This window comes from Prosopis cineraria, unplaced genomic scaffold (assembly GCF_029017545.1).
Source record: "Prosopis cineraria cultivar Desert tree isolate PC_DT_omini unplaced genomic scaffold, ASM2901754v1 PC1, whole genome shotgun sequence".
Taxonomy (NCBI): Eukaryota; Viridiplantae; Streptophyta; class Magnoliopsida; order Fabales; family Fabaceae; genus Prosopis; species Prosopis cineraria.
Window position 1 is genome coordinate 8,337,899 of NW_026555332.1, and position 7,668 is coordinate 8,345,566.

Consider the following 7,668-nt stretch of genomic DNA (forward strand, 5'->3'; position numbering starts at 1 on the left):
TGAAGCTATGTTAAGGACTTTTCAAGAATTACGACAATTCTTGGAGAAAATTGAAATTTTTGAACAAAGTTAGAAGATAATTTGAAGTTGCTTGAAGAATTTTAAAGAAATATGGATGATTTTTGAAGTAGCTTGCAAAAATTTTCCTCAAAAAGTATGTTGAAACTCCTGAGGAAGTGTGGAAGATTATTGAAGAAACATTATGCTGCACAAAATATTTGAATAAAAAATGTAAAAATGATGTATCAAAATATGATTGGTGGAGGTCTCATTACATAGTAAAAAAATAAGGATGAATCGTCACAATATGCTTGGATCGTTCGTGTGGGATCTACTGTAACTTTTGAATGTCAAATCAATTTTAAATAGAAAGATATTTTGGTAATTTTCTTAATTAGCCGAACTTAATTCCTTTAAAGGACCTATAGTGTGTTATGAATTTTGGTCTTGATTCCCAGATATTTTCACCTCTTGGTCTGACCAATTTTCCATTTACTTTTAATGCAACAATTTATTGTGGTAATTAATTTTAATGAAAAGGCAAAATTGAAAAGTCAAAGAATTTTTACAAGTTTAAGGTAGCAACCATGACTCCTTAAAAATCGAAAAATTAGTCAATTTTAGTCTATAATTAACATCGGAGAAAGTATGTATGAATACATTATGCTTATTGGATATGTCAGTCAATAATTTATGTTGCTTTCCAAACTTGTATATGTCTAAGAAATTGCGTAAGATAATTGTGTCCTCAACTATCACTTTGGTCCATTCGTTTCTTATCAATAATATAGGCCATTGGTTTGATTGAGAATTTATAGAGGGGGAAAAAGATTTGTGCGTTCAAGAAATTGATGACCTTTTCATCAAAGTCTTCAACCAACCATGCTTGTTATGGACTTAAGTTCACCATACTTTGTTAACAACTAAGCTAATTTAGCAAACTCATATTGGTTGAAGTGATGTATAGTAGCTAAATTGAGTTTAGCTAATTAATTGGTGCCGAATATGACTAAATAAGTTCACTAACCCATATCTAAAAAGAGGCATAATATACATGTTTGGGACTAAAATGTCTATATTTAAATAAAATCCCAAAATAGTGGGACATAAAGAGTTAGGCTCGATAAAACATTCAATGAAGCAGAGCCCAGTCCATTTAAAATAGTCCTTCCAGACTAAGTAAGCGTGGAGTTGTGGAGGGAATGTAATCCTTAAGACTCGAAGTGACTAAACAAGGAGGACCAATATTTGAACATAGGATTGTTACTTGGATGTGACCCGAAATTTGTGAGATCAAGAATGGATATTTTGGCACGAAGCATCCAAGCTCCTAATTTTGCAAACTTAGTGACTTGGACAAACATTATAATTAGTGTTCTAGAGAGAAAAGAAAAGTAACAATGAACAATAGCATAACCCAGACATTTCATTATTCAATTTATCTTTTATATCATTTTGTACCTAGGATTGATTTCTTCTTTTCAATTTTCTTGTAATTCTATAATTCTATGTAGCCTTACACCATTAATCAAGCTACTTTCTTCCACTTATATGTTGCATTTTTACATCTGGGCAAATTGAAATAAGAGAGCTTGGAACTCTTTGTTTACATTGAGACTTTGCGTCTCTGGCACTGAAATTTTATTATCATGAACAATACAATAAAAGATGTAACAAATAATAATGCATTTACTAAAAATAATTCGTTAAACAGATAATCAATAGTATCATATGCAAAAACAAAAAAGATGCAGACGGTGGCATATCAGTGCCCCACTAGCTTGACTTGATTTCCCCAAAGATTATATATATATATATATATATATATATATCAGATTAGTGTTAAATTAGGACCACAAAAAAGCCAAAATGATACTATTTTCCAACAAGTTTTGCTAGCATAGAAAACTATCTTCTCTACAGCTACATCTTACATCGGTTAAAACAAAAATAACCGGGGTATCAAGTTAAGTGTGATCGGCAACAATTTTGTAAATTAGGCAACATATAAATGTTAATCCCTATACTTCTAATTTGTTTTAAATTTAGTCCCCAATACTTTTTTTTTTGGTTGCTTTTAGGCTTTTAAATTTAACCTCTCCTTTAAATTTTACCCATAAACTTTTTCTTCAAAGGCACACAATATCCTGAAGTGAAGAACAGTGCAAGAGTGCCCATAATATTGATGAAGTGGGTGCAAAAATGCCCAAATCAATTAATTTGATCAACGCACATTAACATTGACTGTTAAAAAAGGAAGCAAACATAAGGTACAAAAATACCATAACCTTTTTATTTAGGAGTTTCTGATATCCTTAACTCAACAATGATGCAAGTGTACTTATTAACTTTATAAAAGAGGTGTTTTGAATCCCGCATACCAATTAAAAAAAATGTTATTATTGAGTTGAAATTACATAAAACCACAATTTTTTAATTTTGCCCTTAATAATGTACATTAATATCATAGTGGTGGATAATATATAAACCACACAATTAATATCTCTTTCCTTTTCAAGGTAAGGGTAAAATTGTTTATTTACTCAAAAAAAATCTTGACAACTCTTATAGCCCGTTTGGTTCGATGCAGTGCAAGGGGATTACCTGTAATCCTGATGCATTACATGATTTCAGCTGTTTGGTTGGCACCAGGTAATGTAAAGAGGATTACATCACGTAAAGGGGATTATATCATACACTGTAAAGAGGATTACATCAATAAACCTATGTAATCCCCATTACAACCACATTTTATAACATACCAAACAAACACATGTAATCCTTATTACATTACATTCCATTCCTTAGCATTACATTACATTACATTCCCTCTGATTCTTTGAACCAAACGGGCTATTATATTTAAAGACAAAATAAATTTGTAGAAAACATCTTATAGTCATATGTATAGGGACAGATAGTGTAAATGTCTAATATGGTGTTGTATTTTTTTTAAGAAAGTTTTGGAATAGGTATAATGGTGAATGAAAAATTAATTAAGCTCTGTATTTTGCCCACTTCCCAACTCCCCAAGAAACCATCAATAACGAAAGAGATTGGTTTCCAACTCAATTATATTTTTTGAGATAATTTCTCTACATTAATCATGCCTACATATTTAAAGACATTGACATTAATTAAAAAAACGTTACCATGTGCGTGTGTGTGTATATAATATATATATGCGTGCGTGGAATTCATATATGATATATAATCATTTTTTATACAATTACCCATTATTTATGAGCAAGCCGGGTAGGACCACATCAACGGTAAAGCTCTCTCAACAGGTATTTAACACAGTTGCATAACGAGGAACTCATATATGACATATCATCATCATTATAAGTAAACTTTTAAAACTTTATTTAGTGGCAAAGGTAGATTAGCTAAAAAAATTTTCCAACCTTACACTTGATCAGCAATAAGTTGTTCACATGCTTTTAATTTTTTATCAACATTTTATTGTGGTCTATTTCAGGGAAAAGAAAAATTGAAAAGTCACATATTTTTTTACAAGTTTGAAATACTAATGATCGCCCTTTAAAAATCATAAAATTAGTTAATTTTACTCTATAATTAAGACTAGCTAGAAGGAGTATATATGTATGTATGTGTCTATTAATAATTTATGTTACTTTTCAAACTTAATTATTCCTAAGGAATTGCGTAGGTTATTAACATTGTGTCCTCAATTAGTACCATGGTCCATTAGTTTCCTATCAATATATATATAGGGCATTGGTTTAATTGATTGATAATTTATATATAAAAAGATTAATGCGTTTAATTTGACGACCTTTTCAAAGTCTTCAACAAACCATGTTATGGACTTCAGTTCACCACACTTTTTAACAGCCTGCTGAGTGTTCAAAGTTCATTCATTTTTTAACAAACTCATGTTGGTTGAGGTGGTGTAGAGGTACGTAGATTGAGTTTACCCATTGATGCCAAATATAACTAAATGAATTCACTAACCAATATCTAAAACGAGACTACGCAAGATATATAAAACAAATCATGCATGCATTTACTAAACTAATTTACTAAACAGATAAACAATAGTATCTTATACATAAAACAAAAAAGATGTAAATTATTGCATACACCAAGTATCCCACTAGCTTGAATTGATTTCCTGAAAGAGCAGTGTTAAATAGGACAACAGATAAAAAAAAAAAAGCCAAAATGATACTATTTTCCAACAATTTGCACGCTAATATTAACATTTTCTGTACTTATATTTTCCATTGGTTAAAAAGAAAAAAGGATAGAATTGTAACTAAGGATAATTTTGTAAATAAGTTACATAGATTTTTTTGGTCAAGAAAAGCTTAAGTGAGTTGAGTTTCAAGGCTTACCAAGATCAGGACATACCTCTAGGCTCAAAGTGCTTATATATATAAGTATTTACATATAACCCACTAATAAAATTCTTACATTGAAGTATGATTTGATCCCACGAAATCTGTTGGGTTGTAGGCCAAATAGTTATCAACTAGAATAACTAGTTACATATAGATTTTATGACTTCTTACGCCCAATGAGAATGAAAGAGTGACAAGGAGGTTGATTTCATTCATCTCATGGTGGGATTATTACGCTCAGAGAAAATCATCCTAGAATTCAGAGCCTCCTTGTCACTACTAGAATTGGTCATCCCACTACTCTTTGATTCACTTAATGTTCCATCACTGCTTGTGAATCTGACTTCACTTTCCTCTTCATCTTCAACCAGCTCTCTCTTAATCAGCATATCGTCCTTCTCTTCTTTCTGGGTTCCACTGATTTGACTAGCTCTCTCGCCCCCTTCTGTGCTCTCTTGCAGCTCCATTGCAAACTCTAGGCTTCCCACCACATCATTCATGGACGGCCTTTCATTCCCATCATCAACCAAACAACTTAACGCCAAGTCACTAAATGCTTTCAAACACTCTGGCGTTATGCTTCCTATAACCAACGAATCAACAATTTGATGCATAGTTCCTTCATGATGGCATCTTTTGACCCAATCCACCAGACTTACCTTGTTCTTCTCCACGTTACGTACCATAGGCGGCCTTCCACACAATACTTCAAGCAGTACCACGCCAAATGAGTACACGTCAAACTTTTGAGTCAACCGTTGACGCTTTTAGTATTCTGGGTCCAAATACCCCACACTCCCTTTCACCACCGTACTTATGTGAGACCTCGACATCCCCATGGGCCCCACTTTGGACAGTCCGAAATCAGAAACCTTTGCCACCCATTTCTCATCTGCTAGGATGTTCGTGGTCTTCACGTCCCGGTGGATGATATTGTGACTCGCGCCTATGTGAAGGTAGTGCAGCCCACGCGCCGCGTCTAAGGACATTTTCAACCTTCTCTTCCAAGAGAGTGGTTCATCGCAGTTGGAACCATAAAGATGTTCACGAAGAGTCCCTCGCGCCATGAACTCGTACACAAGGATCATCTCGTCACCTTCATTGCAGAATCCGATAAGGGACACCAAATGAACATGACGAAGTTGAGAGAGCATCCCAATCTCGGTCTGGAATTCATGTGCCCCTTGTTGCGAATCCGGTTTGAGCCGTTTGATTGCAACCGGAAGTGTGTCATTGTCGATGTAGCCTTTGTACACATTACCAAACCCTCCAACACCTATGATGAAGATATCGTCGAAATTATTTGTGGCTGCTTTGATCTCAGCGATTGAGAAGCATCGACATAGACCAGACGGTAGTGATGATGAACCATGGGTACTCTTGCTTTTGGATTTCTTCAATCTGGTGCTCTGTCGTCGGGAGATGAGAAAAACGACAAGGGATAGCACAAGGAAGCATGAAGCTACACCAACAATGATGGAAATCATGATTGTTTTCTTTGGGCTTTTCGGTTTTTGAGATTGGGTCCATGGAGATGGCTTGAGCCGTCGGTCAGGATTGGGACCTCCAAGATTGGAGTTGGCATCACTTATTTTGAAAATCTCAATTCCATTCAATATCACATCCATGTAGACGCTTATTTGCCCATCATCATATGGCTGCAACTTAATGGAAAGATTAAGTTTCTTCAGCTCTTGATCTTTGCTGCCCATCCCAACTGCGTAATCCTTATAGTAAGGAGTTAGAATATCTTCAGCCCACCCCACCACATCAGCGCAACGCTCAGCCAATTGGTCAGCAATGAAGATCTGGAAAACTCGGTCCCCAGATTTTTGAAATTTTAAGTCGATCTCACAAAAATGGAGCCTCACCATGTAATAGAACTGTGAGTCGACTTCAAACTCCCAAGTCAGGTTATACGTTACCGATCCCTCGTTCACACCATAGCTACGGCCAGTCAGATACACTATATCTGGTGCAGTGTTGTTGGAAATGTTTGTGTATCTCAGATTTTGAGGATCGCCGAAATAAGCTGCACGACTCTCCTTATCTGGACGAGCTTGTGTCAAGTATTGCTTTTCTGCGAGCCAATTACGGAACATTCCAGTGTCTTGATCAGGAGGGATTTGATTCCCAGCAACATTAATTCTGTACATCGTCTCCAGTGCCATGGTTCTTTCGACGTGGTAAGAGGTATTGCGACCAACAAAAGGCAAACCTGGGTGATCACTCGGTTTAGTGTAATAAAGATAAGTGGGCATAGAAACAACCTCGATCCCGTTAATAAAAGCGTAGGCGTCGGGACTCGTGACGGTGGTGTTGGGTACGAAGGTAACATTCAGCCTCAAATTTCCAGGTGGGACGTTGATACAGTATTCCCTGGTTATGAAATCGGATTCGTCGTCGTCATCGTCGGCGGTGGGTGAAAAGTCTTTAAGAAGGGTAAAGGGGCCTGATTTAACTGAGAAGAAGGAAGAATAGCGATCAAAGTCGGAGTATGAAGATGCGTAAAAATAAAGACGAAGAAACTTGGGGCCATCAGTGAGCATTAGAAACGAGTATGTGAATTCAGAGCGAGAAAGGCGTGCAGTGATGTAAAGATCCTTCATGAGCGATGGACGGTTGTCGAGTGAAGATGTATTGGCCTGAACTGATGAAAATGGAGGATTTTCAAAGATTTTAAGCTGTTGAGAGTTGATATCAGGGCTCCATGTCTGGTTAGCGAGTTGAACGGAGGCGGAGGAGCCACAGTTAACTAAGATGTTATCAATGGCTTTGTATGTGTTGGAGCCACCACCGTCGACAGTGAATTTGCCATGAAGGAACAAGATTATCGCCAGAAAACTAGTGGTTGTGATATCCATCTTGAGCTGGCTATGGCTCCTTGGTTTCATGATCTTCTTTTAAACTCACTTTTTAACAGTGAATACGAATCGTTTACTGTTCATAAAATCATTAAAAAATATATTTGGTCGTATTTTATTTTAAATTTGGAAGATAAAAAGATTGGAGTTATATATAAAAGGATATCTTAATTTTTAATTATGGGACTCTCCTTTTCTACCGGATTGGATTCTTTGTGCATCTTAAATCCTCTCATCTATTAAGTGCCTAGGCCACGCCGTAAGCGTAAGATTTCATTAATATTAGAGAATCCATGTTTAACAGAAATAATATGAGTTAAAGGGCAGAGATTTCAACCATTTCCGTAGCCAAAAGTAGAGTTGTGACTTTTGTTCCCTCTATATCTAGTGCGAAGATCTTTGGCAACTATTCAAGTGAATCAATGATCTCTATAGTG

General features: G+C 35.6%; 1 pseudogene; it reads right to left on the reverse strand.

The window, feature by feature from the left end:
* Positions 1–4,544: 4,544 nt before the first annotated feature.
* Positions 4,545–7,231, reverse strand: LOC129310280 (receptor-like protein kinase FERONIA; annotated as a pseudogene).
* Between the last annotated feature and the right edge of the window lie 437 nt (positions 7,232–7,668).